This window comes from Tamandua tetradactyla, chromosome 3, assembly GCF_023851605.1.
Source record: "Tamandua tetradactyla isolate mTamTet1 chromosome 3, mTamTet1.pri, whole genome shotgun sequence".
NCBI lineage: Eukaryota > Metazoa > Chordata > Mammalia > Pilosa > Myrmecophagidae > Tamandua > Tamandua tetradactyla.
Genome location: NC_135329.1, coordinates 48445860 through 48465075, shown reverse-complemented (window position 1 = coordinate 48465075; position 19216 = coordinate 48445860). Strand labels below are relative to the sequence as shown.

Sequence of the window (19216 nt, the reverse complement as noted above, 5' to 3'; positions counted from 1 at the left end):
AGAAAAGAATGAAACCGATCAGGCCGGGATTAAAGTAATTCAGAACACAGGGGTAAGGAAGACATTGTCTATATTTTAGAGCCGCACTTACTCTTTCAGACCAAAGGAAGAAAGGTTTATTTCATCTGGAACCTAAATTTTCTGTAGCACATAATCTCAACCTGTCTGGATAGCTCTTTTGAACAATAAAACACAAGGAGTCCAGAATAAGAATGAGGGTCTTTAGTCTGGTATAGTTTAATGTAATGCCTGTATACATCCTAGATAATATTAAGCAGATAATCAAAAAAGGATTGGCAAAGTCCCTTGAGGAATGGGATGAGAAAAAATATGGAACTATTAAACTTTACCATCAGGGAATCCCCTGATATTGCGTCAAACATTAGGGACACCCAAATCAAAAGGCCAAGCCCTCAATCTTAAGGCTTACTCTTATGAAGCTTATGTAGGCAGTAGAGAAGCTTAGCCTACCTATAGGCATGTCTTAGAGTTACTTGTGGAGGCCCTCTTTTGTTGCTCAGATGTGGCCTCACTCTGTCCAAGCCCAACTCTGACAGTGAAATCATTGCCCCCTACTTGGGACATAACATCAAGGGGTGAAAGTATCCCTGCAGCATAGGAGACAACTCCCAGGGATGAATCTGGCCCTGGCACTGTGGGGTCAACAATTCCATCCTGACCAAAGGAGGGAAAAGAAATGTAACTAATAAAGTATCAGTGGCCGAGAGAGTTCAAATAGAATCGAGAGGCTACTCTGGAAGTCACTCTTACACAAGCTGCAATTAGATATTGCTGCCTGGCATAACTTGTCAAACCCCAAACAAACCATTCCTGCCAATCTTAAAGGACACCCAGGACAATATATAAGAGTCAACAAAGGGGGCGGGCCGCGGTGGCTCAGCGGGCAAGAGTGCTTGCCTGCCATGCCGGAGGACCCCGGTTCGATTCCCGGCCCCAGCCCATGTAAAAAACAAACAAACAAACAAAATATAATAAAATAAGAAAATGTTTAAAAAAAAAAAAAAAAAAGATGTTATAAAAAAAGAGTCAACAAAGGTTCAATGCACTAGGATAACTTTCCAGAAACCTACTACCTTCAGATGGGTCCTTGGACCAGATAAGTCCTGAAACCTAGAGGGCCCAGCCTCTCCTGAACATCATGTTATTGTCAGCTTCTTCTGACATGAAAAAGTTAGAATGGCCATTGCCCAAATATTCCTAAAGAGTAGGACAAGAAAGATCAAAGGTGATGGTGGAGTTATACAGAGAGGGTAGGGTTTAACAAACAAATATGATTGCTGAATCATTAAGTTGATATTTCTTTTAGTCTCCAGTATCTTAAAGCAACAAGAAGTAAAAACCTAAAATTGTGGAATTGTAACCCATACCAAACTCTGAAATCTGTTCTACAGCTAATTGTTGTGCTGTATTTTGAAATTTATTGCTTTTTTGTATATTTGTTATTTTTCACAAAATAACAGCTAGAAGGAAAAATCTAAGAGGATCATATGGTAGCCCATGACAAACTCTGGGATTTGTCCTGTAACTACTTGTTGAAGAGAGCTGTGAAAATTATTGCTTTTTTCTTTCTTTGCTTTGTATATGTTATAATATACAATAAAAAAAGAATTAAAAAATTCAACCATCAATTCGTCTAAGCACTGGGTTATATTGATAAACTAAAACCAGTCCTATGCCATTCCTCATGGAGCTCCTAGTCAATTAGAAAAAAGAATAATCAACATCAAATTGTTATAATCAAGAAGTCTTCAATGAAGAACAATGCAAGTTGCTATGGAAGCACATAACAGAGACCTTAATTGTTCTAGGGATCAGAGAAAACTTCCTTCAAAAATTGGTAGTTAGCAAAAATTCAACAAATGGTGCTGCAATAAGGGGATACTCACATAGAGAAAGAATGAAATGTGACCCCCCCCCATACAGCATACCAAAAAAAAAAAAATGGTGTTTAAGAAAACATCTAAAGAATGACTAGAAGCCAGCAAGGTAAGGAGGTGGGGATTGGAAATAAAGGAGAGAACGTGGAAGAATCTTTCTGAAGCAAATGAAACTGCATGTGCAAAGGCTGAATTGAGAGGGATCCAGTAGGAAGTTATTGGGGGTGGAGCAGAGGGAGAAAGAAAATTACAACATGAGGGAATTGAGATAGCCAGGGGGTCAGTTGCATGAAAGATCTAAAGGTATTATGAAGTTATTGATGAGTTTAAGAAAATAAAGCTATGATTCAACTTGCATTTTTAAAAGCTTTCTCTGGCTATGATGCTGACTTGGTAACTGGTTGTTGAGAGGTGAAGGATAATGGGGAGAGAAGGTTAGGGATGACCCCCATTTTCTGATTGGAACAACTAGAGGCTGGTGGTTTCCTTACTTTATTAGAGAAAACAAGAAGATAAGCAAGTTTGAAGTTTGAAACCAGGAAGGCTCTGGTTTCAGTTTGAAACATGCTGTATTTAAGGTGCCTTTGAGACATCAGTGGACATGCTCAGTGGGCTATGGAAAATATGGGTTTAGAGTTCAAGGGTGGGTCTAAGTTGAAGATACAACTTTAGAAGTAGTCAACATGAAGTTAATTCAAGCTGTGGGCATCATTGAGAGCAGCCAAAGACAGAATTTGGAAGAAAAAAAGGAAAAGAGCCTTTGACAATACTAGGAATTCAGCTCAATTTCATGCAATAGTTATTCATTGAGTGCCTGCAGTGTGCCAGGCACTGTTTTAGGCACTTGGAATATATTGTTGAACAAAAAAGGCAAAGGACTCTGCCCTCATAGCACTTAGTCAAGGCAGGATATAAGATGGAGAGAGACAGAAAATAATAAATAAAATCACCTAGAGTGTCAGGTCAGAATAAATACTTTGGGAAAAAGAAGAGTAAAGTAGGCTAAGAGGGGTTTAAGCATGAGAGAAAGGAAAGGGATGGGTTTAATGAGGTAACATTTGATAAAGAATGGAAGGAGGTGAGGGCATGAGCATGTGGAAGAGCATTCCAGGTGTTTGTTGGTGACTGGTATGTTTGAAAACTGCTGAGGAAGCCAGTGTGGCTGTAGTGAAGTGTATGAGATAAGAATAGTAGGAGATGAGGCCAAAGAAGTAAGAGGAGTTCATTCAGGGAGGGCCTTATAGGCCATGAAGAAGTATAGCTTTTACCCTGAGTAAAGATCAACAATCTTCAGCAATCAGGTGGAGAAGAGGTGGCGAAGAGGCTGAAAAGGAAGGGTCAGAGAACTAAGAAGAAATCCAGGAGTGTAACATCATGGATCCGAGGACAAGAAGAGGAGGGGATGTTCAAATGTGTTGACTGCTGAAGGGAAATCAAAATGAAATTGACAAGTAACTATTGGATTTAACAACACTTTTCAGTGATCTTAAGGGGAAGCCGTTCCATAGAGCAGACGGGCAGCATGTGGACTACAGCATCTAATGGATCATCATCATCACACACACACACACACACACACACACACACACACACACACACAGCAGCAGCCAGCAAAGGTGATTTTCCTTACATTATAGGATGCTGGGTGGCACTTCTTTCTTCTTTTATTCACTGTCTTTTTCAAATTTTCTAAAGTAAACACGTTTTATTTGATCATTGATAAAGAAGCAAAGACAGGACATTACGTTGTTCTTGTTCATATGCAAAGCCCCTTGATCTTTTGTCAGCTTCAGTTACCATCTTTATGCCAAAGACTAACATATTCCCACCTCCAGCTCAGACCACTCTTCTGAGTTCCTGTCCCATCTACCCATCTGAGCCCATCCACAGTTTAATTCCAGGTTAACTCTGCAAAGCAGTTGATATCCTCATGCAATACAGATGAGAAAGCTGAGAATCAGACAGTTTGAGAAGCTTCCCCAAAATCACATGGCTGAAAAAGTACTCGAATCCAAACCTGTGTGACTCTACAGCCCCTACTTTTTCACCAGGACGTGATTCTGTGTGCATTTCTTGAGACCCTTCTATGCATAGGGCACTCCATGAGGAGCTATTGGGAATTCAAAGATGAGACAGACGCAACTCCTTGCCTTCAAGATGTTGTATCAGTTTGTTCCATTCAAGATAATGGAACAAACCGATACAACAGTAGGACAGTGATAGTAATGATAGTTGTCGCCATTTGAGTAAATTCTTACTGTGTACCAAGTGTATTAGTCAGGGTTCTCCAGGAAAACAGGACCAACAGGAAGATATCTGTAAATATGAGATTCTATCAAAGTATCTCACACAACTGTGGGGATGCATGAGTCCAAATTCCATAAGGCAGGCTGCAAATTGGCAACTCCAATGAAGATTTTCAACCGATTCCCCAGGAGAAGCTGGTTGACTGAAATAGAGATGGAAGTTCTCTCTTCTGCTGCTTAAGACATCACTTTCCCTTTTAAAGCCTTCAACTAATAGGATTAAACACTCTCATTGTTGAAGACACTCTCCTTAGTCAACTGTAGACATAATCAACCACAGATGCAGTCAACGTCCTAATGATTTAAGTCTATGAAACGTCCTCACATTAACAGGTTCATGATTGCTTGACCAAACAACTGGGCACCGTTACCTGCCCCAGTTAACACATGAACCTAACTAACACACCCGGAATTGTACCAAAAGCTTTGTATATATTTCCTAAAATAACCTAAAAGGTAGGCACAGAGTTATGGTCCCATTTCCTGGATAAGTAAACTAAGTTTCAAGGAGAACAATGGCTCTACACAGTGAATCCCACATCTGTCTGGCTCCACATCTGTTGCCCTTTCTGTTGCTGCCATGTTCTAGTAACAAATTCTTGAATGATAACTTATAAATTCAATATATAATGGGAAAGATCAGATGCAAAAGGCACCTGAGAAGCCAAACTCTATCTGTATCCAAAGGAGAAGAACCTGGCTGGTGACATAGAGAGACTGCCATTCCAAATCCACTTAATCTGTCCCCATAGCTTCCCTGTTAAGCCACATTCAGAGAAAATGAATTAGTAAACCAAACTCTCATGTCCAGTACCCCTTGTTAACTAAATGTCTCTTGCAAATTAGTAACTTGTCATCTGCTTTACATATAGGGTGATCTTACCTTCAAATGTATCCCAAATAATCCCAGTTACACCTGCTGTCCCAGTGAAATTACTGATAGTGGTCCCATCACTCCCAAAAGTGACAGTTTGGACAATTAATCCTATGATCCCATGTTTGTATATTAGTTTCTACAGATGATTAACATGAGGGGTCATGAGAATTAACTCCTCTTGCTTGTATCAGGAAGCACAATGTAGGGTCCCAGCCTGGAGAACCTAAACTCTCACCGTCATGTGAGCCTACCATAATAAACATTTTTTGGGGGGATGTTTGCAATTCTTTCTCCCCACCAAAACATAACAGAGACAGCATCTCTGGTTTTCCTGACACAATGAACAACAATTTATTTCAGTATGCTTAATAAAGACTGACTAAAACTCTAGCCCTCCTTCCACTTTTGTTTAACAGCAATTTCAGAACAAGACAGCTACTTTTGCAGACTACCTCCAGGAAGTTCAATGTTGAACCATTAGACCAAGAAATTGGCCAGAAAGACCCTGAAAATATATTTGGGGCAAAAAATACTTTAGCACTTCTGGTTGAACAGGATGGTGGCATAAGACATTATAGGGTGCCATCCTCCCACAGAATCTGTGAATAATTAGCAAAAATTGATGGTCACCTTCCTCAAAATGTTGGAAAACCATTAAAGGGTTTTGTAACTGGGAAAGGGCCTAATCAAGAAAAAGCAGCCTGAGAAATGTTAGGCAAAGTTTCTGGTGCCATTTCTAGCCACTTCCCCAACCCCTCCTCTGCACAGTGTAAAGTCAACCTGCACTCCTATTGTGGGTCCTTCGCCTTGTTTATGAGAGAGCAGACAAACCCCTATGCATGACTGGGATGACTGTTTGTCAGTGTAATTTATCTGAAAGAAGTCTGAAACTCTGAACCTTGGAAACTTGGCTTGGACTCACCCTCCCAGAATTTCTCAGGAAGGCTAAGAAGCAGCCTGAAGACAGCTAAAGCAATGTAAGAAGCAATTAAATTAAAATAGCTTGGAGTAAAGTACTACCTACATTAACTCATAAAACAGAGCACATAGGAGGGGAGGGGTGAAACTCTATTTCATAAGAGGTAGAGGGGACATTCCAACTCCTGTGTTCGGTAAACAAGGAATTATTAAGGCCACCAGCAGGCACAAGCCCAGGAAAAGAAGCAGGATCCAGGGACCACGCAGGCATAGATAAGAAAGAAAAGACCCTACACTTCACTTTCACCTAAGGCTGATGCTCTGAAGGTAACCACTAGCCAAATCAGAGATAATTTGCAAAGACAGTAAATGGTCCTTTTTTGCTATGGTTTACTTGTTATTGTTAGATCTAACTAAAGAAATCTCTCATATCACTGTTCTTTACAAACTCAAAGAACAGACAGTTGGGGGTGGGGCCAAGATGGCGGCTTAGTAAGGTATGTGCGTCTTAGTTCCTCCTCCAGAGCAACTACTAGGTGAGCAGAAACAGTGCAGAACAGCTCCCGGGGCCACGGCGGGGAATGGACACACAGCGTACCCCAGTCTGGACTGGCTAGTCTGACTGCGAGACTCTGCTGCGGTGAGATCCCCGAGCAGTGCGCGATTCCCCGAGCAGCGGCAGCTGTGGCAGCCGGAGCTCCTCCCTCCCTCCTTCCTGGGCCGGCTGAGAGTCTCGGAGAGGCAAGTTTCCCAGGCCACAGCAGCCGGTGCCCCTCTTTTGCAGGCGGCTTCCTGGACCGGCTACAAGTCTCAGATCAGAGGGTTACCCAAGCCGCAGTGGCCCTCCCCCGCAGGTGGCGTCCTGGTCCGGTGGCGAATTCCCCAGGCCGCGGCGGCCAGCGACTGACGCCCTTCCCCCGCGGGCGGCTTCCTGGTCCGGTGGCGAATTCCCCAGGCCGCGGAGGCCGGTGACCGACGCCCCTCCAGGGAGAGGAGGGAATTTCCGACAGTGGCAGGGACTGGGTCGAACCAAACACCAATAGGGGAATTAATAAAGGAGCCAGAGTGTCCCCTCAAGCCGCGGCAGCTGACGCCCCCACCACGCGCGGCCCCCCGGACCAACTGAGAGAATTGGATCGGAAATACCCAGGCCACGGAGAACGGTGATGGGGGGGATCCCTTTCAAACACGTGAGACAAACGTGTGCCACGAGCGCCACCTACTGGGCAGGATAGGAAAAACAGAACCCAGAGATTTCACAGAAAAATCTTACAACCTTGCTGGGTCCGACACCCAGAGAAATCTGAATAAATGCCCAGACGCCAGCAGCAGAAGATAACTGTCCATGCTCAGAAGATTGAGAATATGGCCCAGTCAAAGGAACAAACCAATAGTTCAAATGACATACAGGAGATGAGACAACTAATGCTGAATATACGAACAGAAATGGAAAATCTCTTCAAAAATGAAATCGATAAATTGAGGGAGGACATGAAGAAGACATGGGCTGAACAAAAAGAAGAAATAGAAAAACTGAAAAAACAAATCACAGAACTTATGGAAGTGAAGGATAAAGTAGAAAAGATGGAAAAAACAATGTATACCTACAATGATAGATTTAAAGAGACAGAAGATAGAATTAGTGATTTGGAGGATGGAACATCTGAATTCCAAAAAGAAACAGAAACTATCGGGAAAAGAATGGAAAAATTTGAACAGGGTATCAGGGAACTCAAGGACAATATGAACCGCACAAATATACGTGTTGTGGGTGTCCCAGAAGGAGAAGAGAAGGGAAAAGGAGGAGAAAAACTAATGGAAGAAATTATCACTGAAAATTTCCCAACTCTTATGAAAGACCTAAAATTACAGATCCAAGAAGTGCAGCGCACCCCAAAGAGATTAGAGTCAAATAGGCGTTATCCAAGACACTTACTAGTTAGAATGTCAGAGGTCAAAGAGAAAGAGAGGATTTTGAAAGCAGCAAGAGAAAAACAATCCATCACATACAAGGGAAACCCAATAAGACTATGTGTAGATTTCTCAGCAGAAACCATGGAAGCTAGAAGACAGTAGGATGATATATTAAATTACTAAAAGAGAAAAACTGCCAACCAAGACTCCTATATCCAGCAAAATTGTCCTTCAAAAAAGAGGGAGAAATTGAAACACTTTCAGACCAAAAGTCACTCAGAGAATTTGTGACCAAGAGACCAGCTCTGCAAGAAATACTAAAAGGGGCGGGCCGCGGTGGCTCAGCAGGCAAGAGTGCTTGCCTGCTATGCCGGAGGACCTCGGTTCGATTCCCGGCCCCAGCCCATGTAAAAAAAAAAACAAACAAACAAACAAAATATAATAAAAAACAAGAAAATGTTTAAAGATGTTTCCCTTTCTTCCTCCCTTCCTTCCTTCTATCCTTCCTTCCTTCTCTGTCTTTCCTTCCCTTCCTCCCTCTCTTAAAAAAAAAAAAAAAAAAAAAAAGAAATACTAAAGGGATCACTAGAGTCAGATACAAAAAGACAGAAGAGAGAGGTATGGAGAAGAGTGTAGAAAGAAGGAAAGTCAGAAATGATAAATATAATACAAAAGGCAAAATGTTAGAAGAAAATATTATCCAAACAGTAATAACACTAAATGTTAATGGACTGAATTCTCCAATCAAAAGACATAGATTGGCAGAATGGATTAAAAAACAGGATCCTTCTATATGCTGTCTACAGGAAACACATCTTAGACCCAAAGATAAACATAGGTTGAAAGTGAAAGGTTGGGAAAAGATATTTCATGCAAATAACAACCAGAAAAGAGCAGGAGTGGCTATACTAATATCCAACAAATTAGACTTCAAATGTAAAACAGTTAAAAGAGACAAAGAAGGACACTATATACTAATAAAAGGAACAATTAAACAAGAAGACATAACAATCATAAATATTTATGCACTGAATCAAAATGCCCCAAAATACATGAGGAATACACTGCAAACACTGAAAAGGGAAATAGACACATCTACCATAACAGTTGGAGACTTCAATTTGCCACTCTCATCAATGGACAGTACATCTAGACAGAGGATCAATAAAGAAATAGAGAATCTGAATATTACTATAAACGAGCTAGACTTAACAGACATTTATAGGACATTACATCCCACAACAGCAGGATACACCTTTTTCTCAAGTGCTCATGGATCATTCTCAAAGATAGACCATATGCTGGGTCACAAAGCAAGTCTTAACAAATTTAAAAAGATTGAAATCATACACAACACTTTCTCGGATGATAAAGGAATGAAGTTGGAAATCAACAATAGGCGGAGTGCCAGAAAATCCACAAATACGTGGAGGCTCAACAACACACTCTTAAACAACGAGTGGGTCAAAGAAGAAATTGCAAGAGAAATTAGTAAATACCTCGAGGCAAATGAAAATGAAAACACAACATATCAAAACTTATGGGACGCAGCAAAAGCAGTGCTAAGAGGGAAATTTATTGCCCTAAATGCCTATATCAGAAAAGAAGAAAAGGCAAAAATTCAGGAATTAACTATCCACTTGGAAAAACTGGAGAAAGATCAGCAAACTAATCCCAAAGCAAGCAAAAGGAAAGAAATAACAAAGATTAGAGCAGAAATAAATGAAATTGAAAACATGAAAACAATAGAGAAAATCAATAAGACCAGAAGTTGGTTCTATGAGAAAATCAATAAGATTGATGGGCCCTTAGCAAGATTGACAAAAAGAAGAAGAGAGAGGATGCAAATAAATAAGATCAGAAATGGAAGAGGAGACATAACTACTGACCTCACAGAAATAAAGGAGGTAATAACAGGATACTATGAACAACTTTACGCTAATAAATACAACAATTTAGAGGAAATGGACGGGTTCCTGGAAAGACATGAACAACCAACTTTGACTCAAGAAGACATAGATGACCTCAACAAACCAATCACAAGTAAAGAAATTGAATTAGTCATTCAAAAGCTTTCTAAAAATAAAAGTCCAGGACCAGACGGCTTCACATGTGAATTCTATCAAACATTCCAGAAAGAATTAGTACCAACTCTCCTCAAACTCTTCAAAAAAATCGAAGCGGAGGGAAAACTACCTAATTCATTCTATGAAGCCAACATCACCCTCATACCAAAACCAGGCAAAGATATTACAAAAAAAGAAAACTACAGGCCAATCTCTCTAATGAATATAGATGCAAAAATCCTCAGTAAAATTCTAGTAAATCGTATCCAACAATACATTAAAAGAATTATACATCATGACCAAGTAGGATTCATCCCAGGTATGCAAGGATGGTTCAACATAAGAAAATCAATTAATGTAATACACCATATCAACAAATCAAAGCAGAAAAATCACATGATCATCTCAATTGATGCAGAGAAGGCATTTGACAAGATTCAACATCCTTTCCTGTTGAAAACACTTCAAAGGATAGGAATACAAGGGAACTTCCTTAAAATGATAGAGGGAATATATGAAAAACCCACAGCTAATATCATCCTCAATGGGGAAAAATTGAAAACTTTCCCCCTAAGATCAGGAACAAGACAAGGATGTTCACTATCACCACTATTATTCAACATTGTGTTGGAGGTTCTAGCCAGAGCAATTAGACAAGAAAAAGAAGTACAAGGCATCAAAATTGGAAAGGAAGAAGTAAAAGTATCACTGTTTGCAGACGATATGATACTATACGTCGAAAACCCGGAAAAAATCCACAACAAAACTACTAGAGCTAATAAATGAGTACAGCAAAGTAGCAGGTTACAAGATCAACATTCAAAAATCTGTAGCATTTTTATACACTAGTAATGAACAAGCTGAGGGGGATATCAAGAAACGAATCCCATTTACAATTGCAACTAAAAGAATGAAATACCTAGGAATAAATTTAACTAAAGAGACAAAAAACATATATAAAGAAAACTACAAAAAACTGTTAAAAGAAATCACAGAAGACCTAAATAGATGGAAGGGCATACCGTGTTCATGGATTGGAAGACTAAATATAGTTAAGATGTCAATCCTACCTAAATTGATTTACAGATTCAATGCAATACCAATCAAAATCCCAACAACTTATTTTTCAGAAATAGAAAAACCAATAAGCAAATTTATCTGGAAGGGCAGGGTGCCCCGAATTGCTAAAAACATCTTGAGGAAAAAAAACGAAGCTGGAGGTCTTGCACTGCCTGACTTTAAGGCATATTATGAAGCCACAGTGGTCAAAACAGCATGGTATTGGCATAAAGATAGATATATCGACCAATGGAATCGAATAGAGTGCTCAGATATAGACCCTCTCATCTATGGACATTTGATCTTGATAAGGCAGTCAAGCCAACTCACCTGGGACAGAACAGTCCCTCAATAAATGGTGCCTAGAGAACTGGATATCCATATGCAAAAGAATGAAAGAAGACCCATATCTCACACCCTACACAAAAGTTAAGTCAAAATGGATCAAAGATATAAACATTAGGTCTAAGACCATAAAACAGTTAGAGGAAAATGTAGGGAGATATCTTATGAATCTTAAAATTGGAGGTGGTTTTATGGACCTTAAACCTGAAGCAAGAGCACTGAAGAAATAAATAAATAAATGGGAACTCCTCAAAATTAAACACTTTTGTGCATCAAAGAACTTCATCAAGAAAGTAGAAAGACAGCCTACACAATGGGAGACAATATTTGGAAATGACATGTCAGATAAAGGTCTAGTATCCAGAATTTATAAAGAGATTGTTCAACTCAACAACAAAAAGACAGCCAACCCAATTACAAAATGGGAAAAAGACTTGAACGGACACCTCTCAGAAGAGGAAATACAAATGGCCAAAAGACACATGAAGAGATGCTCAATGTCCCTGGCCATTAGAGAAATGCAAATCAAAACCACAATGAGATATCATCTCACACCCACCAGAATGGCCATTATCAACAAAACAGAAAATGACAAGTGCTGGAGAGGATGCGGTGAAAGAGGCACACTTATCCACTGTTGGTGGGAATGTCAAATGGTGTAACCACTGTGGAAGGCAGTTTGGCGGTTCCTCAAAAAGCTGAATATAGAATTGTCATATGACCCAGCAATACCATTGCTGGGAATCTACTCAAAGGAATTAAGGGCAAAAACTCAAACGGACATTTGCACACCAATGTTTATAGCAGCGTTATTTACAATTGCAAAGAGATGGAAACAGCCAAAATGTCCATCAACAGACGAGTGGCTAAACAAACTGTGGTATATACATACGATGCAGCTTTAAAACAGGATAAACTTATGAAGCATGTAATAACATGGATTGACCTAGAGAACATTATGCTGAGTGAGTCTAGCCAAAAACTAAAAGACAAATACTGTATGGTCCCGATGATGTGAATCAACACTCGAGAATAAACTTGGAATATGTCATTGGTAACAGAGACCAGCAGGAGTTAGAAACTGGGTAAGATAATGGGTAATTGGAGCTGAAGGGATACAGACTGTGCAGCAGGACTAGATACAAAAACTCAGAAATGGACAGCACAATAATACCTAATTGTAAAGTAATCATGTTAAAACACTGAATGAAGCTGCATCCGAGCTATAGGTTTTTGTTTTGTTTTGTTTTTACTATTATTACTTTTATTTTTCTCTCTATATTAACATTCTATATCTTTTTCGGTTGTGTTGCTAGTTCTTCTAAACTGATGCAAATGTACTAAGAAACGATGATCATGCATCAATGTGATGATGTTAAGAATTACTGATTGCATATGTAGAATGGTGTGATTTCTAAATGTTGGGTTAATTTCTTTTTTTCTGTTAATTAATAAAAAAAAAGAACAGACAGTTCATGGACCAAATCCCAGAGTTAATACTTTAAAATATTAAAATGTACAGTGTGTAACAAAAGATTACAAGACATGAACAGTGAATTAAAAAGTATTTGCAAAGTCCCCTTGGGGGGATGGTGAGAAAAGGGGAAAAATCAACTTCCTCATGTGGAGAATTCCTGATATTCTCACAAGCAGTGGGGACAACCAAAGCAATAGGCCGAGCCCTCAATCTTGGGGGTTGTTCATATGAAACTTATCCCCACAAAGGATAGGCTAAGCCTACTTAGGACTTGGCCTAAGAGTCACCCCTAGAGAACCTCTTTTGTTGCTTAGATGTGGCCTCTCTCTCTCTCAGCCAACACGACAAGCAAACTCACTGCCCTCCCCCCCTCTCTACATGGGACATGACTCCCAGGGTTGTAAACCTTCCTGGCAACATGGGACTCAGCATCAAGGGACTGAGAAAAACTTCTAGACCAAAAGGAGGAAGAGAGAAATGAGACAAAATGAAGTGTCAATGGCTGAGAGATTTCAGAGTCGAGATGTTATCCTGGAGGTTATTCTTGTGCGTTATATAGATATGACCTTTTTAGTTAAGGTGTAATGGAGAGGCTGGAGGGAAGTGCCTGAAAATGCAGAGCTGTGTTCCAGTAGCCATGTTTCTTGAAGATGATTGTATAATGATATAGCTTTCACAATGTGACTGTGATTGTGAAAAACTTGTGTCTGATGTTTCTTTTATCTACAATATGGATAGATGAGTAAGCATATGGATTAAAAATAAACAAATAATGTGGGCACAAATGTTAAAATAAATTTAGTAGATTGAAATGCTAGTGATCAATGAAAGGGAGTGATAGGGGTATAAAAAAATAAGGGAAACAAAGACTAAAATACATGGGGTAGAAGGAAATACTGGCAATGAATGAGGGGGGATGGTATGTATGAGTTTTTCTTCTTGTTTCTTTTTATATCGTTTTCTGATTTGATGCAAATGTTCTAAGAAATGATCATGGTGATGAATATACAACTATGTGATCATATTGTGAGTTATTGATTATATACCAAGAATGGAATGATCATATGCTAAGAATGTTCATGTTTATATGTTGGTATGTTTTTAAAAAAATTAAAATTAAAAAAAAGATTACAAGACAAGCACAGAAGCAGAAAATGATGGACCATCCAAAAGAACAATATAAAAATCCAGTAACTATCAGTGAAGAGGATCAGACCTTGGACATCCTGGATAAAGAGTTTTTAAAACGACCCTTGAAATGTTTAAGGAGCTAAAGGGAAACATGGAAAAAGAAATAAAGGATATCAGGAAAACAATGAACAAACAATGTGAGAATATCTTTAAGATTCTCAAAGGAAACAAAGAGAAATGCCAGAGCTGAAGACCACCACAACTGAAATGAAACATTCCATAGAGGGTCTCAACAGCAGATTGGAGCTGATGGAAGAATCAGTGACTTTAAAGACAAGACATATGAAATTTTCAAGCTGCAAAATAGAAGAAAGAATGAAAATATCAGAGCCTAAGACATCTGTGAGATACCAAAATATGCATTGAGGGTTCCAGAAAGAAGGAATATTCAAAGAAATAATAGCAGAAAACTTGCCAAATTTAAGAAAAGACACGAATATGCATATTCGAGTACCCCAACAAATCAAATAGGATGAACTCATACAGAATCATGCTGAGACACATAGTAATCAAACTGTTCAATGCCAAGGACAAAAAAGAGATCTGAAAGCTGTAAGAAAAAAGCTTTGACTAATATACAAGAGAATACCAATATTAAGTGCCAACTTCTAATCAGAAACAATAGATTATAAAAAATCTTCTGATTGACACTCCTTTATGCAGTGTATGGGTAGATGAGTAATAAAATAAAGACAATAATAATAATAATAATAATAATAAGGGGAATAAAAGGTATGTGTTGTTTTGGGGGGTTTATTTCTTTTGTTGGAGTAATGAAAAAGCTCTAACATTTTTTAAAAATTAAAAGTAATTAATTAATATTAAAGTAGATGTTAGTGGAAGAATTAAGGATCAAAAAAGTATAAGACAAAAACAAAACAGCAAAATGTCAGAATAAACTCCCACATTATCAGTAGTGACTTCAAATATAAATAGACTAAATGCTCCAGTGAAAAGGCAGATATTGACAGAATGGATTAAAAAGCATGACTCAACTCTACACAGTTCACAAGAGAGTTGCCTTAAATTCAAAGACCCAAGCAGGTTGAGAGTGGAAGGATGGATAAAATATATACCATGCAAACAGTAACCAGAAAAGAGCTAGAACAGCTATACTAACATCAAATAAAATAGACTTTAAGTCAAAAACTGTTATCAGGGACAAAGAAGGTCACTACCTATTGATAAAGAGATCAATTCAACAAGAAGACGTAATCGTCATAAATATATACACAACTAATGGGAGAGCCACAGAATATATTAAGGAAATATAGATATATTTGAGAGGAGAAATAGTTCTACATTAACAGTAGGAGACTTCAGTACACTACTTTCATTAATGAATAGAACATCTAGACAGAAGATCAATAAGAAAATAGAAGACTTGAAGGATATTTTAAATTGACTAGACCTAACAGACATGTATAGAACACGTCACCCAAAAGCAACAAAATACACATTCTACTGCATATGAATCATTTTCCCATATGTTAGGTCACAAAAAAAGTCTCAATAAATTCAAAAATATTGAAACTTACAGTGTATCTTTTCCAACCAGTGGAATGAAGCTAGAAATCAATAACAGAGGGAGATTAGAAAAATTCATAAATATTATAATATATTTATAATTATATAACATATATAATTATAAATATTATAATATATTTATAATTATAAATAATATAATGTATAATATTATAAATTATAATATAATTTTAATATTAATAGAAATTTAACAACTCTCAAACAAACAATGGGCCAAAGAAGAATCACAAAGGAAGTTAGGAAATATTTTGAGGCTAATGAAAATGAAAACATAGCATACCAAAACTTATGGGATGTAGCAAAGGCAATATAAGAGGGTATTTTATATCTCTAGCTGCTTACATTAAAAGAAGAAGAAAGATCTCAAATCAGAAATCTAACCTTAGAATTGGAGAATATAGAAAAAGAAGAGCAAATTAAACCCAAAGAAAGTAGAAGGAAGGAAATAAAGATTAAAGCAGAGGTAAATGAAATTGAGACTAAAAAACTTATTAGAGAGAATCAAAAAAAAACAAAAGCTGGCTCTTGGAGAAGATCAATAAAGTTGACAAATCTTTAGCTAAACCAAGAGGAAAAAAACAGAAAGGACACAAATAATTAGAAAGCTTACTACTGACTCCACAGAAATAAAGAGGATACTATAAAAATATATATATGCTGAAATCTCAGGTTTCCAGGCCAAGATGGTGGCTTAACAATGTGCGCATTTTAGTTCGTCCTCCAGGACAACTATTAAATAACCAGACACAGTACAGAACAGCTCCTGGGGCCACATCAGTGACTGGACACACAGCGTACCCCAATCTGGACTTGTTGGACTGGCTGTGAGCACACTAGAACCATGAGTTCTCCAAGCCATGCGGCCAGCACCCCTCCCCCATAACTGCTTCCCAGAGGGGAAAGGAAAGAGACTTTACCAGCAGCAGGGGCTGAACCCAACCAAACGCCAATTGTGGACTTAATTAACAAATTCTCACTACTAAAAATAGGCCCCCAGCTCAGGTGAACCTGGTCAAAGTGGAGGTCGCTCATTTTTGCCCTAGCGCCAAGAGGGCAGGGCTGAAGGAAAAAGGAGAAAAAAGAAGGAAACAGAGGTTTTTGTGGCTGTGTTTCTACAAAGGCTTGACTGCCTTTGGATATAGTGGCAGGGCTCCTCAGGCTGCAACTGCCCCAGGCATAGGCAGAAACAAACTTTGAGGGCTTGTCTGGAGCCTGTGCCTTCCCCAGGGGAGGGGTGAAGCCCCACCCAGGTGGAATCCCTCTCTCAAGGAATTCAGACACCAGGGCTTGGTAATTTGAAGCCATTAAAACTAGCCTACAACCTCTCCTCTGTCTCCACCATGCCCCCAGCCAAAGTTAAAGGATCATCTTATGCTGGTGGGACATGCAGGCAGACAAGTACCACATACTGGGCAGGATAAGAAAAACAGAGTCCAGAGACTTCACAGAAAAGTCTTTCAACCTGCTGGGTCTCAACCTTGGGGAAACCGATGCAGGTGACTCCTTCCTCCTGATAGGAGGCCAGTTTGGTCGGGGAAAATCTAGCTGTGGTCTATAATACCTAAGTAGACCCTCCTGAGTGTGGGGGGAAAAGGCACCATACAAGCAGGGCAAGAAATAAGAAAGCAAGAGCTGAAAATTTCTCCTCTGTTAAACAAAACTTAAGCTAGAGGTCCAGATATAGCTGAATTGAATGTCAAAGAACAGATAGACAATAAATTCATCCAGCAAGAAAAACCTAGGTAAAAGAAGTGAAAGCAATCTCCAGAATAAGCTAATTAAGGTAATTAAATGCCTAGATGCCAGCAAAAAATAACAAATCACACTAGGAAAATTGAAGATGTGGCCCAGTCAAAGGAACAAACCAACAATTCAAATGAGATACAGGAGCTGAAACATTTAATTCAGAATATACGAACAGACATGGAAAACCTCATCAAAAACCAAATCAATGAATTGAGGGAGGATATAAAGAAGGCAAGGAATGAACAAAAAGAAGAAAGCAAAAGTCTGAAAAAACAAATCACAGAACTTTTGGGAATGAAAGTCATGGTAGAAGAGATGAAAAAAAACGATGGAAACCTACAATGGTAGATTTTGAGAGACAGAACATAGGATTTCTGAACTGAAGGATGGAACACCTGAAATCCGGCAAGAAAAAGAAAATATAGGGAAAAGAATGGAAAAAAATGAGCAGGGACTCAGGGAATTGAAGGACAATACGAAGTGCACAAATATACATGTCGTGGGTGTCCCAGAAGGAGCACAAATATACATGTCGTGGGTGTCCCAGAAGGAGAAGAGAAGGGAAAAGGAGGAGAAAAACTAATGGAGGAAATTATCACTGAAAATTTCCCAACTCTTATGAAAGACTTAAAATTACAGATCCAAGAAGTGCAGCATGCCCCAAAGAGAATAGATCCAAATAGACATACTCCAAGACATTTACTAATCAGAATGTCAGAGGTCAAATAGAAAGAGAGAATCTTGAAAGGAACAAGAGAAAAGCAAACCATCACATACAAGAGAAGCCCAATAACACTATGCATAGATCTCTCAGCAGAAACCATGGAGGCAAGAAGACAGTGGGATGATATATTTAAATTATTAAAAGAGAAAAACTGCCAACCAAGAATTCTATATCCAGCAAAATTGTCCTTCAAAAATGAGGGAGAAATTAAAACATTTTCAGACAAAAAATCACTGAGAGAATTTGTGGCCAAGAGACCAGCTCTGCAAGAATACTAAAGGGAGCACTAGAGACAGATATGAAAAGACAGGAGAAAGAGGTTTGGAGAAGAGTGTAGAAAGGAAGACTATGAGTAAAGGTAAAAAGAAGGAAAATTAGATATGACATATAAAATCCAGAAGGCAAAATAGTAGAAGAAAGTACTACCTGTGCAGTAATAACACTAAATATTTATGGATTAAACTCCCCAATCAAAAGACATAGACTGGCAGAATGGATTAAAAACAGGACCCATCTATATGCTGTCTCTCCTTAAAAGGCATGATTGCAAGGACACAAATGGACATTTGCACACCAATGTTTATAGCAGCATTATTTACAACTACCAAGAGATGGAAACAGCCAAAATGTCCATCAACGGATGGCTGGCTAAACAAACTGTGGCATATACATACGATTGAATATTATGCAGCTGTAAGACAGAATAAAGTAATGAAGTATGTAACAACATGGATGCACCTTAAGGACATTATGCTGAGTGTGATTAGCCAAAAACAAAAGGACAATACTGTATGGTCTCACCCATATGAACTGACATTAATGAATAAACTTGGAATATTTCATTGGTAACAGAGACCATCAGGACATAGAAATAGGGTAAGATATTGGGTAACTGGAGCTGAAGGGATACAGATTGTGCAACAGGACTGAATATAAAAACTCAGAAATGTACAGCACAACACTTTACCTAACTGTAATACAATTATGTTAAAACACTGAATGAAACTGAATGTGAGAATGATAGAGAGAGGAGGGCTGGGGGCATAAATGAAATCAGAAAGAAAGGCAGACGATAAAGATTGAGATGGTATAATCTAGGAATGCCTAGAGTATATAATGATAATGACTAAATGTACAAATTTAAAAATGT

The 19216-nt window shown here is 38.6% G+C and overlaps 1 protein-coding gene across 8 annotated transcripts in view; it reads right to left on the bottom strand.

Moving 5' to 3' along the window:
• Positions 1-19216, bottom strand: part of ALLC (allantoicase) — a 101975-nt gene that overhangs the window by 32843 nt on the left and 49916 nt on the right. For 2 of the 8 annotated variants that reach the window (XM_077153102.1, XM_077153101.1), the window contains exon 2: positions 3529-3587. The exons of the other annotated variants lie outside the window; for them this stretch is intronic. The gene's annotated coding sequence lies outside the window, so the exon portion shown is untranslated. The remainder of the gene's footprint in view (positions 1-3528; positions 3588-19216) is intronic. 8 annotated transcript variants of the gene reach the window in all.